Below are 22,303 nucleotides of genomic sequence, written 5' to 3' on the forward strand. Positions count from 1 at the left end.
TGAGCGAGCTCCAGGCCTCTCGCGCTCATCCATTCCTCCACCGTGTTGATCGCGTGTTTTGCGGTTAGTTCTACCTCAGGGATTGACTCCCCGTAGACCTCCAAGGTTACGTCGTCGGCAAAGCCGACGATCTTGACCCCAGGAGGGAACTTCAGTCTCAGAACCCCGTCATACATGAGGTTCCATAGCACCGGGTCTTGCATCGAGCCCTGCGGGACTCCGGCGGTAATCGGAACCCTTTTCTGACCGGCATCGGTCTCGTATAGCAGTACGCGGTTCTGGAAGTAACTTTCCAGGATCCGGTACAGACCCACCGATAGGCTAAGCCGGTGTAACGAGAGCGCGATGGCATCCCAGCTTGCGCTGTTGAATGCGTTCTTCACGTCAACGCACAGTATCGAATGTCTCGCCTTTTTCGTTGGTTTGCTATCTCGGCAGTTTTTATCACTGAGTTGAGAGCGTCCACTGTGGACTTACCCTTCCGAAAGCCAAACTGGTTGCCTGACAGGCCGTCCGTACCTTCTGCGTACGGGGTTAGCCTGTTGAGGATAATCCTCTCAAGCAGTTTGCCAGTCGTGTCGATCAGACAGATTGGTCTGTACGCCGATGGGTCGCCTGGCGGCTTCCCGGGCTTCGGCAACAGCACCAATTTCTGCCTTTTCCATCTATCGGGGAAACGACACTCGTCAAGGCATCTCTGCATAGCTAGCCTGAACATGTTCGGGTTCGCTATGATCGCTGCCTTGAGAGAGCTGTTTGGAACTCCATCCGGCCCTGGAGCTTTGTTCATTGCTAGGGATTTAGCCACTGCGAGTAGTTCTTCATTCGTCACCGGAGCCACTGTTTCGGCCGTGCACGCACTGTCTCGTAGTGCAGGTGGGCAGGGGCTTGTGGCTCGAAGAGTACTTCGATAATCGTCGCCAACCGGTCCGGAGACCGTTCTGGGGGTGAAGATCCCCCTTTGGTCTTGGCCATCACGATTCTGTAGGCGTCACTCCACGGATTCGCGTTGGCACTCTCACACAGGTTGTCGAAACACGCTCTCTTGCTGATTTTAATGGCCTTGTTAAGGGCCAATTTCGCAGCTCGAAAACTTCATTGTTCTCTCTTGCATCCTCGGTGCGGGCTCTTTGCATCCTACGTCTAGCTCTGAAGCAGGCTGATCGTAGAGCTGCAATCTCGGCACTCCACCAGTATACCGGGCATCTGCCGTTTCTTGGCAGGGTTTTTCTCGGCATAGTGGCGTCGCACGCGCGTGATAGGACGGCTACCAGCGCATCACCGCTTAGACTGTCGGTGTTGGCCTCCAGTCCCAGGGCCGCGGTGAAAGCTATGATGTCGAAGTGATTGGACTTCCACCCGCATACCTGACAGGGATCTCCCGCCCTCGGATGCTGCACACCATAGTTGATCCTAAAGTGAATTACTAAATGATCGCAATGGGTGTAGCCCTCGTTTACCCTCCATTCCATGCCTGGAACCAGACCCGGGCTGGCAAATGTTGAGTCAATCCATGCCTCCACCCCGTTTCTACGGAATGTGCTAGCGGAGCCATTATTTGATAGTACAGTATCGAGTTTCGCAAGCGCCTCCATTAGCGCTTGTTCCCTGCTGTTTGTACAGCGGCTGCGCCACTCTACTGCTCAAGCGTTAAAGTCTCCCGGTATAACTACCGGTTTGCGGCCCACTAGGTCTGACGAGAGCCTGTCGATCATCTGGTTGAACTGTTCTATGGGCCATCTTGGTGGAGCGTAGCAGCTACAATAGAACACACCATTAATCTTGGCAATCGCAACACCCTCGGCGGAGGAGTGTATTACCTCTTGAACCGGGAACCATCTCGTTGTACAGATTGCCATCATCCCAGGCCCGTTCGACACCCAATTGCCGTTGCCGGCAGGGATGTTGTACGGGTCTGATAGGAGGGCGACATCTGTCCTCGACTCCGAGACCGACTGCCACAGCAGCTGTTGGGCCGCTGCACAATGGTTAAGATTTAGCTGTGTGACGTTTACGGCTTCTTCTTATTTGCCTCACCGAAGCGACACGAAGGTCCGCCCATAGCATGGTTACGGGCTTGCTTTTTAGCGGTGCAGATAAGGCATTTATGCGCTTTAGTACAGCCCCGCTCTTTATGCCCCTCCTCGCCGCAGCGACGACATAGTTTCTCCTGTCTGTACGCTTACATTCGTACGACTTATGGCCGGACTCAAGGCACCGGTAGCACCTTTCCACTGAAGGCGGCTGAGGTATGCTAACTGGACATACTGACCTATCCCGGTAACCTTTTTTGCTTCCGCTTTCAGTAGCCTGAGGTAGGCTACTTGCGTGCCAGAGGGTCCCGCTCTCAAGCGCACAGAGGCCCGCTCAATTATATATTGCTCTGTGACGGCAGCGATGACATCGTCTGCGGTCGTAAACTCGTCCAGTTGCTTACACTGGAGAGTCATTTCCGCTCCTAACGATCTTACCTGGGCGCCTTCACCCAGGACCTCTTGGGCCAAGGCCTTCTAGACCGCACTAGATTGTGTGCCTCGCTTCAGCACCAAGAGCATTTCGCCTGTATTGGTGCGTCTCATGCTGCGCACGTCTTGTCCGAGGACGGAGAGGCTTTCGGTCGCCCGCATTGACTTTAGGACGTCGGCATATTTGTCCTTGTCGGTCTTTAACCACAAGGCCTCGCCTCTGTCCTTGGCCTTCTTTGCGGGTGCGTCCGGCGTCGGCTTTCTCCTACTGACAGGGGTTGCGGTGCAACCGGGACCAACCCTGTCCCGGTTGCGCCGGGTTGCTGGTGCCTGTTTTCTGCCCGGCGGGATCATTTGCGCCCCGGTCTACCTCGACCAAACGGCGTTTGGCCGTCACGGTTACACGCCGTTTGGTGTTACTTTTTGCACCCTTGCCTGGTGACTTCGTAGGACGCTTCAAGTTCGACGCCGTCTTGCGCTTGCCCCTGACATTCGAGGGGAACTCAGCCGCCGCTTCGAGCGACTTGGCTGCTCCATAGAAGAGGAAGGGGAAGGCCCCTGTCTGGGTACCTATGTCGGCCTTCTCTCTTCCCTCCACCCTCTTGGAGGCCACTGTCTGGGTTCCTCTGTCGGACTTCTCTCGACCTTCTACCCTCTTGACGTAAGTCTGCTGTTCCTGTCTTGCGACTCGAACAGCTTTTCGGAGCACCAGCAGGCTCTTTTTCAGATCCTTGCTGATGTTTTTTTTTCGCATTTGTGAACTCGATGATGCTATCGAGTTGCTCCACAACTTTACGCATCGCGATTAGTGGCCCGTCCAGCGCGTTGGTGGGGCTATTTCCTACCACTGCTAGGGGGTCACTGGTGCTGTCGGATGCAGCCGCCGTCGCTCCACTACCCTCCCCACTGGGGGGAGACCTCATCAAACCACCTTTGGCAAAGGAGTTCGGCACCTCCGTTTGTTTGTTTTTGTTCACGTCGCTCATTGATCCCACGAGTAGCGCGAGAAAGGAGCTCCGCAGCAACGTGGTAAGGGACGCTTACTGTGGGGGTTGCCCAGGTACCCCACAGGCTCCGTTAACGATCAAGCATGTTTTTCACCCCATCGATTGCTCATCCCTCGGCACGGGTCGCTTCACGCCTTGGACTTGGCGTTATGACCTTTTTTTGCTTTACGTGGTGACTGCGGCCCAGATCATCACAACCATCCTCCTTTACCAGAGCTTTGGACCTGTAGCTCTGGTTCTTAATAGTTCCAAGTACGTAGGTTATTACAGACATGCTACTATTGGTATCTGTCATTCGCTAGCGGAGTTCCGTCGTATGCCAAATACCATGTGTTACATCATTTTAAGCACAGGAATTCTCATGAATGTTTTTATTTTTCATCTGAAAATGCAAAGCATAACCATGACCTGAAACACCTGTGTTTACTTTGGGAGACTTGCATGATTCACAAACAGCGAACCTTCATCGGATCAGTTCGGCCGCGATTTATCCGCCCGGATTCCCCACTCTAAAGAAATACACTTGCACTCGAAGCGAAGCGCTAAACCAAAGAGAGGCAGAAACTGGTGAGTTAACCGTGAAACTCAACGCATGCAAATTGCTATCATTATTCCAAATCAATCGGCGATAGTTATAGGATAATTTACGATCAGAAATTGTGATAAAGCGTAATCGTCGGGCGAAGAAAAAAAAATAAAATCATTTATTTCACTGTGCGTAACACCGATTTCGTTTTTCAGCCCCTACGAATGATTTATAATTTTTTTTTTGAAAAGAAGGAAAAAAAGTACCGACACTTGCTTCGTTGTTTGATAATACTTCACCCAAACACCCAAGTACAGTGAGAAACAGCAGCAGTGCAGTGAGTTACAGTGAAAAAGTTGCCGGGAAAAAAAGAGTAAAAACTTAAACAAGCTCTTTTCGCTGCAAACGGTGTCAAATTGCTGGGTGCAGTCCGAGAGCGAAACAACTGTTCGTAGGAAAGGTACCAGGAAAAGCATCGGGAGAATCGTCGTTTGCCACCGTTTTGACCCAGTTTATCCGGAAGGTGGGACGGACCTGATCAGCTGATAAACCACTGCAACCAAGCACCGGGTGGTGGCGTTACAAGAGGAGACGTTTTTCCTCCCTCCCTCCCCTTTCCATCGGCTGCTTTCGAGGAGAAGTTGAGAAGTAAGTACGTGTACCAATTTGAGCTGGTTGCAATGATCGGCAAATCGTTAATGGTTAGGGGTTTTATTATTTGCCGATCCGGCGAATTATTGCTATATGAGTTATTTTGTGGTGAAATGGTGGCCCCAGCTGTATCCATGCCGGATTGAGGTAATATTGTTACGAGTTCAGGCGTTGCGCTCACAATTTGCTACACACTAGCTAGCCACTTTGCTGATAAGCTTTGTTTTCGGTCGAAATTTCAGCTAAGTTCGTTATGAGTAAGAATAATCGGCGGCTTGACGGATTGAGCTATCGTTGGCAATTTTTCAAGCTACCCGTTGTTTTTGATTGCGAGGTACAGTTATGAAATGTAAAGAAACCGTCTACATGTTGCTACGGATTTGGTATCCGATTCTGAACAAGTTATAATCTACTGAAGTCTGAAAAACTAAGTTATATTAGTTCTGGTAAGTCTTATTGAAATCCCTCACAATGCCATAAACCTGCAACCATAACTTATTTAAACAAGTTCATCGCTGGAAATGTCAAACAGTCATCATGGATTTCTGCATAAGCTTTACTAACTGTGACGTGACCCACTAACTGAAAATGAATTAATGAAAACATAATGTGCGCGCTCCCCACCCGGTGCCGACTTATCGGTGTTTTCTCCAGCATCTCAGCTCAGCATACATCTTCTGGTATATCTATGGATGTATGTTGGTATCTGACTCGTTGACCGCATCTCCCATAAGGCTCGGCAGCCGATGATGTACTCGTTGGTCCGCTCGCCGCCGCCGGGCACGTTGTTTATGTATGCTGCGAGAGTGGGCTGCGGGCGGGTGGCAATGATTATTATTATCTAATTACAACTCATCTCTTACTTAGACGCTTTTTACGGCTTCTTCGTCTTCTTCTTCCACGTCTTCTTCTTCTCTGAGTGTCTAGCCGTCAGATTCTCGAATGGTGTGTATGATGCACGTTTATGCTGTTGTGCAATCGGTTTGCCCCCTATACATGGTTATGTGTTTGTAATTTTATATAGATACCTCGCACTGCACCGCACGCCGGCCATCGATGGCTACAGCTGTTTATCATTTACTGTTGAATCGTTTCGGTTCAGGATAGATTCATCTGTGTTGATTGTTGAAGACGGTGATATCACGAATTAATTTTTTGAATCGACAGTGGAAAATAGGATTTTTCGTCTTTAAGCCATAAGTAGAATTTTATATTAAATTGGGGGATGGTGATGAAGGAGGGAGGTGAAAGGACAAGGGGGGGGGGGGCGATGATGCAACACTAACTGCCTATTATAGCTGCTATTGGAGGCTTGATTTAAGAAAATCGGTTCAGTAATCACCGAAGAGCTGATGTGGTGTTAATTTTGGAATAAGCCCGAGTCCTGGAACTTCCGGAATTGTTGATAGTAGACAATAACTTCAAAGAATCTTTAATTGGCCATAAGTGATCTGAATCTGCGAAGCGAAGTAATTTTATGTCCATTTCAGTAGATTTGGAACCTCTGAGGTATTACCATTGTAACGGTTTAGACGGTAAATTCCTATGTGACTGTACTAATCAACCTATAACTCCGGAACCAAAAGTCAGATCTGAATAAAATTCAACAGTAGTTAATGGGCGTGCCATATCTTTCATTTGAAATCTAGTTTGTAAAACTCGGTACAGAATTCGCTGAGAAATAGATGAAACGTAAACTTAAGAGTTTAACAAGTTCTCTAAGGGCATTTAAAACCGTCACACAGTGCACAGTGGGCAAAAAGCGACCCCCAGAAGCACTCAATTAGTCGCCGCGGGATTCCTATCATAATTTATATATGAAAAGTTGTGGAATTTGATAAGAAATCAAACGCAACTAGTTTGGTCCACTGCACGCATCTGCGACCAGAGTCACGGGGATTTTAGTATCCGGAGTATTCCGGTATTAGACAAAAAGTGATTCCCAGAGGCACTCAATTAGTCGCCGCGGGATTTCTATCATCATTTATATATGAAAAGTTGCGTAATTTGATAAGAAATCAAACGCAACTGATTTGGCCACTGCACGCGTCTGTTGCCACAGTTACGAGTGTTTGAGTACCCGGAGTATTCCGGTATTAGACAAAAAGTGGTTCCCAGAGGCACTCAATTAGTCGCTGCGGAATTCCTATCATAATTTATCAGTTATGTGTCCAACAAAAAAAACACCTTTAACAGGCCAACAAGGGTACCCGGGTACCCACAAATTGAAATGCTCATAACTATGGCTTCCTTTAACCGATTTGGACACTTTTAGATATTTTGGATTCAGAAACTCGTCCACTTTTTGATTCTGTACAATAGAACCGGAATAAAGAAACTGGTTTTTGGCAATCCGGATTTTCCGGATTAATGTTCCAGTACTAGGATATGATTTGTAAATTTTAATAATGTACTAGCAATATGAGTATCAAAACTCTTCAAATTGTCTCGGGAGTCTGTTTTTTATTCTTACGGGACCCTATGGCAATTTGAAAAATGGAATTGGAATGGAATGGCCACTCACGGCCCCACGGGAACCTGCTCCGGAATGTCCGTTCCGGGGTCAAATCACCAAATGGTTCCAAAACCACGAGATACAGCCTACTGATGCAATTCCAAGAATTTTGATACCCATATTACTAGTATTCCATTGAAGTTCACAAATAGCACCTCAGCACTGCTTCCAGAAACCCGGATTACCGGGAACCGAATGAAGTAATCCGATTAATTTGTACCAAGTCCAAAAGTGGATGAGTTCCTGAATCCAAAACGGCCAAAAGTATCGAAATCGGTTGGATATTACTTTAGTTACGAGCATTTTAGTTTTGTGGGTACCCGGGTCCACACGGGTTGTTACGTAGTAAAAAAATTCAGGAGCCCGTCCTCACTCCCACCCTTACTATATCAACAATATTATTAACCCAAAAGCTTGACTGAAGTTCTAAGATGTAACAAAGTTTCAATTCCCAGCTATGGATAAAACATAGGAATTTAATTAATTGAAACTTAAAACGGTACCCGGGTACCGCGTCGGACACACAACGGTTATATATGAAAAGTTGCGGAATTGGATAAGCAATCAAATGCACCTAGTTTGGTCCACTGCATGTATCTGTGGCCACAGTTACGAGTGTTTGAGTACCCGGAGTATTCCGGTATTAGACAAAAATGATTCCCAGAGGCACTCAATTAATCGCCGCGAGATTCCTATCATAATTTATATATGAAAAGTTGCGGAATTTGATAAGAAATCTAACGCAACTGGTTTGGTCCACTGCACGCATCTGTGACCAGAGTCACGGGGGTTTTAGTATCTGAAGAATTCCTGGTATTAGGGTAAAGTAGTAAAACTGCCAAAATATTTGACTTTATTCGTTTTCATTTTAGTTTCCCTGTGTTAACAATCACGGTAGGATAAAATTTTTGTTGGAGGATGTTATTTATGGAATTTAGGGGAGTGTAGTAATAGGAGAGTGTAGCGTATTTTGGTATCTTCGTGAGGAATAAACTAAATTTGGAGTAATTTGATTTCTTTTCCGATAGAATTCAATAAAAAAGTATTTTTTCGCTGCTATTTTCCATGAGGGCAGTAGTAGGATTTTTCCACATTAAGGTGTCTCAAAAAAAAATTTTTGGCAATTTTTTTCTGAAAATGAAGCCATATTATATTATAGACATCACGCTTCGGTAAATATAATAACATGACTGATCGTCGGGGTGATTTTGATCACTCGAAACTTTTTTCGTAGATTACATATTTAGCTAGAATAGTCTACCTAATCATTCAAATTTGTAATGAGTTTTTCTCTTAACATATAAAGTAGTGATTTATTATACTTTTTGATTGCATTATTCGATTTTTAGCACAAAATATGCAAAAATCTTAACTTTTACTTTATCTTATTTTGACGAAGCTTCAAAAAGTATCTATTTTTTATACAACAAATAAATCTTAGATTTTAGCTAGAATAGTAAATTCCAAACGAGTTTTTATTTTTCTTTGGCATCGGATGTGCCAAATCGATATCTGAGAGCTTGCTTAATTAAAAAAATGTTTTGTGAAACTAGTTAGCAATTATTTCAAATTATTTCAAGATTAAATTCGCAAAAAATTATATGCAATACTCCAATATGTTAAAATCTTTGTTAATTGATAAACCGCTGAAATAAAACAAATTTAGCAGTTAAACACGTTTTTAGATACTTTTATTCTAGTTAGAACCGATTTATACGAATTTTGGTCATTTGAATTTTACAGTATAGTGAAATGCTGTATACAATGCCAATTAACATCTATTTAACAATGGGTATAGTTTTAAAATTAGTTCAAACAAACATTTGAATGAAAAACATCCTTCGTACATAAGTACATGGTTTAAAAATATTAAACTTGAAAAAATTGTGTTACGTCGAAAAATATGTAATGATTACTTCGAAAAGTGATCAATGTCACCCTGTTTACAGTACTATCGGAAAAGAAATTAAATTACTCCAAATTTAGTTTGTTTTTCACGAAGATTGTTAACACCGAAACTGAAATAAAAACGAACAAAGTCGTATATTTTGGCAGTTTTACTACTTTACCCTAATACCAGGAATTCTTCGGATACTAAAACCCCCGTGACTCTGGCCATAGATACGTGCAGTGGACCAAACAAGTTGCATTTATTTTCTTATCGAATTCCGCAACTTTTCATATATAAATTATGATAGGAATCCCGCGGCGAGTAATTGAATGCCTCTGGGGGTCGCTTTTTGCCCACTGTGCAGTGGGGCGAAACTGAAAAAAAACGGTCAAAAGTCTTTCCTGACTTTCACAGATGTTTTCATGCTTTGATGTCTTCAGGAAAAATTTCCTAGGACTACATCCTACATCGTTTAGAATTTTTATTTTTTTTAAGGTGCAACTGTCATTTAAAAAAAATTTAACTCGGCAGCCAATTTTTTTTTTGCGTTGGATCTCTACAATTTATTTTAAACAACTTTGATGAACATATCTGCCATCTATATATTTTTCGTTAAGAGATATGTACGTTGCACCTTAAAATCAGTTTTTCAACTTTCTCTTCTTCAACTTAATTTTTTCTAGATTCGTATATTCTAGAAAGTTTTAGATATTATCAAAACACACAACTTTTCTGAAGACTCCAATGATGTTTGAAATGTGTATCGGGATATAAATCGATTTTTTTTTCCAAAAAATGCCCTTTTCATTACAAAATTTCTCAAAAATGTGAAAACATATATTTCTTATCTTGGAGATCCGAAAAATGCAAAAATAAAAATATTAATAGAATCTTGCTGCGACCAAAAATAATAGTCGCGTCTCCTTTGGAAAAGTACGAACAATATATCTTCTATTATCAACAATCCACCCGCAAAAACAATGAAAGTGTATGAAGCACTAATTATACATTCGAAGTATTCTATATTGAACTAGCTAATACCCACCGCGCGTTACTGCGACTTCCAATGAAATAGGAGTAAAACACAATTTGTTCCGACGCGCCATCTGGCAAGCATATAATCCCCAACCAATAGCACATAAACGTATCAAATGTCTAATTTTTAGGATAATCGGTTAACCCGTTATATATATATATATATATATATATATATATATATATATATATATATATATATATATATATATATATATATATATATATATATATATATATATATATATATATATATATATATATATATATATATATATATATATATATATATATATATATATATATATAGAAGATGACTAAAACTAATAATCTTGGAAAGATTATATAATTTTGGTATTATCCCTCTCATTCTTCGTTCTTAACAATCAGCAATCCAGTTACTCATAAATCGAACGTATCTGTCCTCTTCTGCGATCGTTGCTTATTGGTGGTACCGGTTGTTGGCTTGGAGACACTTGGCGCAATTGTTGTTGAGTGAATATTTGTTCCTGTTAGACCCGTAGATATTGGCTTTGTAGCCGTTTGTATTTCACCTCTTATAATTATAGTAGTAGGCGCTGCTTTTACACAAGGTTGTGACGTGTTTTTTTTGCAAAAGTTGCACATTGGAATCTGGCCTGGGTGCGTGATCAGTGTTGTTTGATCAAACATCACCCTTGATTATGTTTGAAGGAATTGGTTTGTTTGCAAACATTCTCAACATAGTAAAAGAGTTAGAAATATACCAGAAAATGAAGTTATAAAATCCACTTCTCCGTATCTTTGCATTAATTTTGTAATCACCATGGTAGAAGCGCGGAGAGAAATCGTGTACGCGCACCTTTATATAGTCGTTGTCTATATATATATATATATATATATATATATATATATATATATATATATATATATATATATATATATATATATATATATATATATATATATATATATATATATATATATATATATATATATATATATATATATATATATATATATATATATATATATATATATATATATATATATATATATATATATATATATATATATATACAGAGATGCTGTAGTTAACGTTGTTGTAATGTATGTTGTTCCGCGAAACGAATGACTGTTCCTGGGATATGTTTATGTGGTGCATTCGCAGGGTGGAAATTGTTTATGATTTCGTCTGCAGTGTGTACATAGCAGAACAATTTTTAGCTTCCACTCTGGGCGAGATGAGAAGGTAGATTGACCTTAATTAACCGTTAATTGAAATGGATAATCTTTATATTTCTGTATTGTAATAGCACGTTAAAGTAACTTTACCCCTGAAATGCATTGTGTGAGAAAGAATAGTAATTTTGGGCCTCGCCAAAGATGCTTGTGATACCCATATGGACCCAATAGTTATGTGCGAAATTGAGAAATCAATTTAGTTCAATTCAGCCATCAGCATCCGCATTCGGTTGCTCGCTTTACTTGCAGTTGGTTTATTTGCGTCTGATTTTTTATTACTGCGTTTTGTGTTACTACTTATTTCCACAGCGTATCAAAACTGAATCCTACAGTATACACGTCATATAGTTTTTCCACAAAAAACCTGCATAAAATTTATGAGTAGAACATTTTCTCGGTTTTCTCTGCATTCAACATGAGATAAACTTATGTGAATTTAAAATCTTTTTATTTATATATTTTTAATCGACAATTACGTGCTGCGTCTGCTACCTTCTCATCTTGCTTACAGCAAAAGCAACAACTTGGTCCACCGCTACCAGCAATTAGATATACCCGTGTATCGCTTTGTCTACACCGCAGAAGCAAAATATTGTGCTCCAACATACTGTACAAACGTGAACAAAAATAAATGACGACTACAAGCAGAAGACTGCCCTATTGTGATCGAACTTTATTTTTGTTTACCCTTCGAGATGCTCCTTAAAATCACCTGTACAAGAAGTGAATGAATTAATAAATGTACAACGGGAGCTAAGGGTGGTCAATGTTTACACCCTATAATTTCATCATGTTAGGCATAGCGTACTGATTTTGTTTCTGACTATTAATCAAGAAGAAACGTTTTTTGCGAAACGAAATATATCGTTTAATCGGGCGAATGACTATTTGGGCTTTAACTCAATTAACAATTACAATTACAATATATCGTTTAATGTGGAAACATGAAGTCAGTACCTCTGTATATATCAAGGCGATGAAACAATCGAAATATGAATACACGAATTAGCTCCGTGTCCCTCTAATAACGTTGTTAACCGTTATGTACATTTTTAGGTCAGTAATATGAATCAACCAGAGACTAGTAGAGACGATGGGCTTACAAGTTTCCCATGGATCAAGAGGTACTAACTCATGTTGCTGGTAATCGAGGATGCTTTGCAATTCTTTGATGTGTGTTGATTTTTCTTGACCAGTAGTTATCGGTTGAGTGTGTTGGTTTGCTTGGAGGTTACTTTGTTTATTACTGGCTTCAGCCGGGTTGCTACAGCAATCAGATCGTTTATAGGTTACAGTAGCAGATCGATTTCCGTTATACAAGGCACTTTTTGGAGGTAAGAGGATTCTTGTTTATACACAGATAAACGCATCTCCTACACACTCCAACACTGGTACTTATTTTCAGTACTTTTTTTGTATCCAGCAGGTCATGTAGTTGAACTTCTATTGCACTATCTTTGATATAGATGGACAATGTCCATTGGATATCATGTATTTGACGTCTTTCTGTTCATTGTCGTGTCTATGATTATTACTAGCAACGAACTGTGTTGTGATACCCCCATTAGACCACCTTATGAGTACGCCAATGGTCATACTATACTTATCAGAATCAGCAGATGCTCAACATTACCAAAGGTTGGACGGGTAAGAAAGTCTTTGAAATCGATCACTGCTATATTAATGTTCCACAATCACAAGTTTTTGTTTCTGGAATTCGTTCATTTCTATAAAAGCACTATATACTAGCATAATAAGACTCCGATTTATAGAAACAGCAACAGTTCCAACATAGTTTGATTCGAACAGTTGAATGTACACAATTAGTCTATTCCAGAATGAAATGAGTAGGTTTAGAAGAGTCCGCCAGTAATACTAGCCTTGGAGCCCGACGCGGCTCTCGACGGCCCTGCAGTATAATGTATAACATGTTTGGATTATATATCAGCAATTTAGGGTTACGAGCGACTTCGGTCAAAGAAGTATTTTTTGTAAAATTAACCATTTTTAGTTTAGTCCATAAAAAACCAATTAAAACCAGCTATCAATGAGATGAGACATTTCTTACACATATCACTGTTGGATTATTTATTAGTTTGCAGAACTCATGCCAAGTAGGCACACAACAGATTCTAGTCCTGCACGGACAAAACCTCGAATAAACTGAAAGAATTATAGAAAATCAATAAAACGAACGAGTTAAATGAAACAAGGCGCAAAATGAAGAAGCAAGCTTCGTTTACCAAGACCAGTGATAACTTGACATTTTAAACTAGATTTTCTCGAAATATCGTTATTCCAAAAATGATTTTTCCGTGATCACGATTGCCGAAAAACAACCCAACCGCTTTTCTTCATTTTTTTTTCAATTGATCGTAACTAATTTTTCTCGTACCTTAACTATTACTTTTTTATGCATAATTTTGTTTTGTGGATGAGAATCTTTTAATACAATTTTTATAACTGAAAACAGTGATTTTTTAGGATAGACGTTCCCGAATGGAGGAAAAAATTATTATTTATTCAACTATTCGTTAAGCTGCTTGGAATTTTTTGAGTTTTGTGATTTTAGTTGATCCTTTGGTTTTCAATCGTGATCACCGCAAACCTCTTAAAACTAAAGGAAAGGATTTCGGTGAAAAGGACAACTCCGCCGATTATCAAAATATTTCTATAAACGTATACTTGTTTATTTCACTGAAAAAGGTGCTACCAAAATACTATAAGTTTGATGTAAGGAAATCATTAATCGTAAATTCAAACTTTCTTGACATATTTCGCACTAAAAGGTAACCCCTTAATTAGTCATCAGGAACCTTGAACGTGCAAATTGTTTTGGAATTCAAAGTTGTCTTTTTGGTCACATATTCCCGAAAAAAAAAAGATTTTCGCGCAGAATTCGTAAATGCGCGCAATTCGAAATCGTAACGTGAGACAAGGTCACGCGTGCTTTCAACCCCCTTAAACGAAGATCGACAAAGGCAGAATGCGATTTGTGAACGAGACAGGTAAATATTTCAAATTTTTCATTTACATTGAAGTCACTAGTGTGAAGTGACCAAGTTCTGTTGGTGATTATGTTTTTGTCGATAGCATAAAAACCGTGCATTCAGATGGTTGCAATGCAGTATTTTTCCCGTCATCCTTATAGCTTGCATATTGTTTCGTTCGGAATTCTCGTTCGGGAAATATGGATAAATGAGTCCCATGGAAACCAATACTATGAAAAAGAAATGATTCAAACTATCAGGATAAGTATGGAAATTCTCGGAAACGCAAGTAGCAACTGAATGTGTTACTGGACATAAAAACTACTTTTGAAGGAGGGACCTGCTTGAAATTTCAATTTTCGCGTATTTCTTATGACACAAAATTTTTAAAATTTTCCCGAATCATGAACGACTCGTTAATTTTTTTTTATCTTAGAGGTTTTAACCTGAGGGTTATCCGTCTCTTTTCGGGTTAGAGAAATCTCTTTTTGGGAAAAATTTCTAGCCCTATGTGCGGGGTTGGGAATCGAACCCAGGTGAGCTGCGTACAAGCCAATCGATCGACCAACTACGCTATGCCCGTCCCAAATTGATTTTTTTTAATTTTTTTCAGCTGTTAAGTGCCAAATCGTGCATCAACTTAAACTTTTTTTTTCCGGGATCAGTAGATTTCATGTTCAAATTGTTATTTTCTGGCGTCAAAAAATTATATCCATTAGCGTGCACTCGAGAAAAAAAAATGTTTTACTTAAATATCTAATAATTCGCGTTTTAAATAATTGAAGTATCTTTCAAAATCATTTGAAATCTTTTAAAAATCATGTACTATCAGTCTCATCCTACTTACAGTGTCCGTTTTAGACGCTACAAGAAAACAATGAAGCATTCAGATCATATCGCATTCCAATTGTCATTGATTGACACCTTGAAATACAGCCAGAATAAAGTGAACAAGAGAACTATACAGGAAAATTTTCAGCTTGTCAACACCCTCCCTATCTAGCAATTGATTCGAATCCAAAAATTCGAATTTACGATTCTGGGAAGCGTTCCTCAATATCAAACAAATGTACCTATTTTTACATCTTTCAATCAATGTAAAATTCAATGTGCCGGAGAATGCAGGATGAATTCAATTTTAAATTGAGGCATATTCAACATCAATGAAGATGTGCACAATCCTAATTCATGATATGGAAACAACTGACATGTTGAGATTACTTTGAAGTTTGTGCATGTCCAAATTCATTTACCTCATTGAATATCACTAGCTCCATTCTTCCCCTGAACTTATGCTCCAAGTTTTCACCAATATCTCACATTGTGTGACCGGAAAACATTCACAACAAAAAGTATCGATATCATTTAATCGTTTCAATTGGATGAAATGATGAATTCAATAATATTTCTATTGATAATGAAAATTCCTCGTATCGTTCGTTCAGTGCATCGACGGCAATCACAAATACTTGGGAAAAAAGAAGAAAAAAAAGACAAATTTGTTACGGGCAAACGTATGTCGCCTGATACGTTTGGAGATCAGTGGCACCATCACCGGTTGGTCAGTGCTACGAATTCCACGAAAAAGCGGTCAATTTTTTCCGCATAACGGGTGTAATTAAATATTTGTTCACTTGTACTGCTTCATTACCCGGATAAATACATGCAAAACGTGGCCATTGTCCATTAGTAGAGCACTACACGTTTGGGAGTACTGTGAGTTTGGGTTCCATATAGTGAAATGATATTTGTGGATGATTTGTGGATGCGTAATGGGTGATTTGAAATTAAAAATGTTTGTAAATAAAGTTCTGAACGACCTTTAACATATTTTTGAACAATTTAAAAATGTTTCTACTCAAACATCGCTTAATTCACTAGAAAAAGTTAAAATGCTTAGTTTTGATAAAGCTAAAATTCTTTTAAATGTTTTAAATATTAAGATTATCCACTCAAGTCATGAGATTTGATCATAAAAGGTACATATAACTCAATCATCATAACTTGCAACACCTTGGAGTGGCGACATTGTCCACCTTTAATACAGTCATCCATCGATAGTTCCTAATTTACTGCAGTTTAAAGAAAGCGTTCAAATCCGTTCCATGCCGGGTGGAGGTGTTAATTTCTTAAACAAAACACGTTTCTTCAACACCTATTGATTACGTCTAACGTAGGCCCCGGTATCGCGTTGTTGTTGGAGGTTCAACTGACAACAGATATTCTACCACGATGGATTAAAATTATACATTTTATTTCTCTATTTGACAGCCTACCGTATACGTTTGACCTTAGACAGACAAACAGATGCGATATTCTGATGATGTCTACTTTATGCGTGTAGAGAATATCTCAGAACTGTCAGTTTGGTTCAAGATATGTGAATTACTGAGGCTGCAGTATGACACCAAGTCTAAATTATTTTTTTATACTAACTTGTATATCGGTACAGATGCGATAAAAATTATTTTATGAAATTGAATTAGTTCAACCACGCACTTCAACTACCTTGACCCCTATCTTATTGCCGGAATAACTGTCAAAATTGCTAACCCTTGTGGCTAAATTCACTGTAGGGGAAAAAGTCAAACCAGGACGTGTTTACATTTTCGTAGAAAATAAATTACACATCGTACTGTTAGGATTTAACATGTAGATTGTTATATTTTGGAAGTGTAGCTCTATTAGTTTATGCAGGTAATAAAAGAATAATTTTATTCTTCATTTAATGAACCAATTGTCCTGTACACAGAGAATCGTCTATAGAAACGGAAGGTAGTAATACGTATGTAATTCGGACAGACAAAGAAACTGATCAGGGGGCAAGGTGCTGTTATCTGTTCCTCTGAGCTGCTATTAGGTTCTGGCGATCGACAGTTAAATCGATCAGTTTAAATAGAACTGCAACAGGTTGTACATTTCCATAACATTCGTTAACATTTTTCGCTCGGTTTCGTCTCACCCAACCATCTCATTCGTCAAATTGAACCCATAAATCCATGAAGCAGAACGCAGTAGCAATCAGGCAGATTTCCAAGTACAATAAAATCTATGCTGCGCAACCACTTCCTGGTACCGAACCGTTTCACCTTCAAGTGGTCTTGTGTTTGAACACGCTGCTGCCGATTACCCTTCAACGGAAAAGGTCCAGCCGGTGGCGGCGTAACCATCCTCCTCCCGCAACGGCGGTTATGGCGATAAGTACCCATCGAATCCCGTAGCGGGAAGAAAGCACGGTACGATAAAATTTAATGGCATCCCCATGAGAGGAACCAGCAGCGGGTGTGTGTGTGTGATGTGAATAGTTAGTTGCTGCAGTGTTTAGCAATTTAATTGAGTTTGCCTGAGTTGTAAAGTTACTCGCCAAAGACAACGGTGCCGAGGGAATAAAAAAAAAGTGAAACGACGAAGTTGTTATGACAATGTTCAAGCAGGGTCAAGGCAGTTGATACGGTAACGATCTCTCTATCAAAGCTACCATCAGCGATGTCATCGATATGAGCGGGAAAAGTTGCAGATTACTTTCGATAGGTTTTCTGGTCACGAAAAATGCATACTTTCCTGGTTCAGCACCTGACCTTAGACAAGCCTGAAAGAGTTAACTACATGAGCATGGTACACTTTAATGATGGCAATGAAAAGCGATGCAGACGCAGTCCCTTCCGCAATCCTTGGTAAGGTAAAACTACTTTCGAAATGATCTGGTACTTTTGGTTTACCTGTTTTCTCGGTCAGTAGACCTTGGTGCCGGTGACTGATGCAAATACGTATGTTGTTCAATTTTGTTTTTCAATTTTGTTTACTTTTAAACTCGCTTTAGGGAAGACTGCTAGTGTAAAAAAACAGAAAATATACCAGAAACTATACGGTTTTTTAAATTTTTGTTTTTGAATTTGAAAAATGGTAACCATAAACAGGAGCGGATCCAGAAAAAAATTTCGGAGGGGGTCCAAAATTTCAACTTTGAAATGTTCATTGTGCAATACGTAATATGAAATACCCTCATTTAATTAAAATCAGGTTTGGTAATCGAATCTAGTTTGGAATGATTTTGAACTTGGAATGAATTTAAAATAGAAACTATTTTAAATTTTCTAAAGAACTTAAAAATTTTCGGGGGGGGGGGGTCCGGACCAAGACCCTCCCCCTGGATCCGCCACTGACCATAAACCATTAAGTCGAATGCTGTTAGGCAGAACTAATTAGTTTTTTTGTGAATTTAAAACACCAGGTATGTAATGTGGGAGAGCGAAAATATCTACCTGCTGGTTTTCCATTACAACGTCGTTCTGAGACAGGAATTTTGGCAAAATCAATACAATTGTGTGGCCAGCTTTTTCAAGCAGCAACCCGACTTCTCCGGCCGAAATATCACGGGCAACCGGGAGTGTCGTCTACAACCGAATGAAGAACGACATTTACATGACAACCGGGTCATTCTCAACCAGGAAATTTATGTACTGAAGTGCCTGGAGAAACGTCTGTTGCCTATCCTCAGCAATACAATTGTTCTGTTCTGTTTTGGTCGGATTTGGCATCTTGCCATTTCGAGAAAAAGACAATGGGGGTCGTCGCGAACAAAGTCCTGGGCAGCGATGCCACAATTTCAGTTTAAACTGAATTATTCCAGTTTTTTATACAACATCCAGACAAACAGACAATAAAGCAAATATTCAGCGAGTTGCTGTAGACGTAGGTCAATGTTAGACGACATGTTTACTGATTTATCTTACTGTAAGATTTTATTTATTATAACAGGAACGATTACAGCACATCCTCAAGTTTCTCAAAATGAATTTGAATTTTTGATTTTGCGCTACTTGGGTTCTAATATTAATTTGCCCGGCAGACCCTTACTGACAGGGCGTGCTTCTACCAGATTTTTGGTCTTCATAACACAAACAAGAAAAGTAAACAAAACAAATAAATTACTGTTTACCGAGTTTTTTCCCTTAAATTCTCTTCTACTGCTGCTACTATTTGATGCTGTCACTGGCGGAAAGGCAGACGGTCTCTACTGCATCATACCGGCCGGGTTTCACAACGACTGAGTTCTTCCGATATCACCTCTTTAACAGTGTTCTTTACGGTTAGCTAAGGAGACGAGCTTGGCCCTTTTGTTGGAACCTTTCTAACAAGGATGACGAATTTATCGCCGAATCTACGCTCAAACTAACATTTAAGACCTTTGACCGATAAATTATTTCACGTCTACCCACCTAAAAGGTCGATTTGCTTAGTTAGGTCCTAAATCAATTTCTTCACATTTTGGCGAAAATATGTTCAGCTATGTTGTATTAAATTTTGAAGTATGAATAAAAGCATTAATAACGAAAAACTGGTTTGAAAAATCTTTCCGAAAACTACTTGGAAATGGGGAAAATTTTCAGCTCATCTAACTCAGAGCCGTCAAGGTGCACTTACCGAACACTTAAATGATGAAAAGTTTTAAATATAGGTCCACTACAGATCTGTTTTATTATCATTCGTGTTAAGCTGTGTAGAGCGAACGGAGCATCTCTTCAAAGGGCTGTACAACACCGAGAAGGAAATATTTGTGGGCAGTACAGAGAGGCACTTATTTTCATTTCAGAGGCTTGTAGCGAACAATCGGGTTTCAAAACATCCGACCGAAGCCAGTTCGTGATTGGTTACGTCTAATTTCATACACCGAGTCGTAAATCTTGAACAGAAAGAATTTTGATTTTAATAGGTTTCTACTAGTTAACCTTTTTCGATGACCGGAAACTACAGTTTAACATCGGGAGAAAAGGTGTTTTTTTGGATTCAGCCGGCTCAGCGGACTGACTATAATAATTAGTTTGCACAGCTCCGTGCTAGCAACGAGGATCAATTGGAACAAAGAACATTTTATTTGGAAAACAAACTAGCCCTTCTCAGCGCTATCAAACCATCAACCAAGAATTACATTTGTAAATCTTTTCCTTCACCAACTATTATTTGTATTTCCGACGAGTCAAAATTAGCACACACACACACACACACACACACGGAAAAAAACCGGTTTTAAATCATCGAAGTGAAGCTCGTTCGTGATTGGTTCCCACATCTGCATCGAGTCGCGAATATTGAACAGTTTTGGTTCGAAGCTCCACCTCTTTGACAATGGAAGTAGACTGATTTCATTCGATGGCCAGCCCATTTGGCTTCCAAAGTAAAATGAACCGAGTACAAAACCGAAGGTCGTATGTGAGTGCGGCATTATTCGTGTGTTACATCAGTACTGGCTATACCACACATACGCTCTCTATGTCTGGATGCGGTAAAAAAGGTGAAAGAAAACACAAAATCCCGCTCGTTTCTTGCAGGTCTCGCGTTTCTAGTCGGTCGAATCCACCGTCTACTGAGAAAGGGCTACTAAGCCGAGCGTACCGGTGCCGTAGCATCCGTTCACGCAGCCCGTGGAAACAAAAAGACCAGGATTATCTTTCGTTAGCTGTTTAGTTTAACATCCACACCAGGCTCGAAAAAATTAAGTTTTTTTTGTTGGCAGATGAAACGATGCCAACGACCTTGGTGTCGAGAGACGGCAAGACTCGAAGTTGAATTTTGCAATTAACCGCTATTGCGCTTCCTCTGCCGAATCCAACAATTCGATCAAATCGATGAATAACAACATTACGGGTGTACCCCATTAGACATAAATACGTTAGGCATACGGACGTTTGGCTTACGTACGTTAGGCATAATGGACGTTAGGCATAAATACGTTTGGCATAATGGACGTTAGGCATAATATACGTTAGGCATAATGGACGTTTGGCATAATGGACGATTGGAATAATGGACGTTAGGCATAAATTATTATGTTGAAGTATCCTTTACGAAAATAACTTTTTGGTAGTGACAGCATCGGGTGGTAAGAGCGCAAATGTATGAAATTTTTTGATATTGTAGAATTACTCTGGAAGCTGATAGAACTCGATCAACATTTTATTCTATTGTAAATACCTCAAAAAACTCAAATAAAAGATGTAGAACGAATGCACATCGAATGTACGAATAAACAAATTGTACATCTCTAAAATAGGCTAATACTCTTGTTTAAAATCGGTCTATTTTGAATTAAGGTATGAAGAACGCACATCAACCCTTTCATGCCCATGATTTTTGTAAACAACATTTTGAAACTAACTTTTGACACTAACTAACTAACAGAATTTACTCAAAAATACAAGGAAGACCAGTAACTGGTACTATTAGAACTTAGAACTGAAGTTATTTCTATTATTCTGATAAAACTCTGCTGGAGCAGTACTACCAGAGATATTTACAGTTGGCGTTGATAAATAAAATTTTGATATATCTTCATAAAACGCATCAATTTGGAGCGTCTTCGACTATCTTTTCCTAGCACATAGAATATTGAAAATTTTCTAGGAGAATTGTGTTGAGCACCGGAAGTACATATTGAGCAGCTTCCAGCACTGCGAAAGGAGCATCTTTAAATACGGGTTTTTCGTGTTTCTTGAACTTTATGAACACTACAAAAAGTTGGGAATGTTAGGGTTAACTTAGATTAGTTTTTCATGCATGCAAGATGAAATTGTCCAAGAAGAAAATATATAACCTTGAAGAACAGCTCATGAAAGAAAGAATGATGCATTTTATTATTAATTCAACGAATATACGAATATTGCTGGTTCTATATTGATTGTCTCTCATATTCTTAAGCACAATGATTGTATTCTTGAGGCCATCACAAATAGAACTACGGAATCTCTTTGATATGAGAGAAAGTTTAATCCTGCACTGTGCCGAGTTACCTAAACGAAAAAGTTATCATCACAAACGTAGAATCCGTAGCCTAATGTTGATCCTGTACATGACACTGCCTGTTTCCATAGGATCCAAAACTTTATGTCTGTTCATTATTTTCCTTTGTTTTTTTTTAATATTTGGATGCAACTGTATTAGTAATAAATCTAAGATGCGTACCTGTGCTTGTACCAAAACTGTTCACTTAAATGAAGGGATC

At 39.8% G+C, this 22,303-nt stretch overlaps 1 protein-coding gene across 5 annotated transcripts in view; it reads left to right on the forward strand.

Moving 5' to 3' along the window:
• Window positions 1–22,303, forward strand: part of LOC131685304 (UDP-glucosyltransferase 2) — a 211,309-nt gene that overhangs the window by 7,731 nt on the left and 181,275 nt on the right. For 2 of the 5 annotated variants that reach the window (XM_058968937.1, XM_058968938.1), the window contains exon 2: window positions 4,214–4,646. The gene's annotated coding sequence lies outside the window, so the exon portion shown is untranslated. Of the gene's footprint in view, window positions 1–3,829; window positions 4,040–4,213; window positions 4,651–22,303 lie in introns of those variants that run through there. The other 3 variants (XM_058968940.1, XM_058968936.1, XM_058968939.1) reach the window with 3 other exon arrangements.

Source organism: Topomyia yanbarensis, chromosome 2 (genome assembly GCF_030247195.1).
Source record: "Topomyia yanbarensis strain Yona2022 chromosome 2, ASM3024719v1, whole genome shotgun sequence".
Taxonomy (NCBI): domain Eukaryota; kingdom Metazoa; phylum Arthropoda; class Insecta; order Diptera; family Culicidae; genus Topomyia; species Topomyia yanbarensis.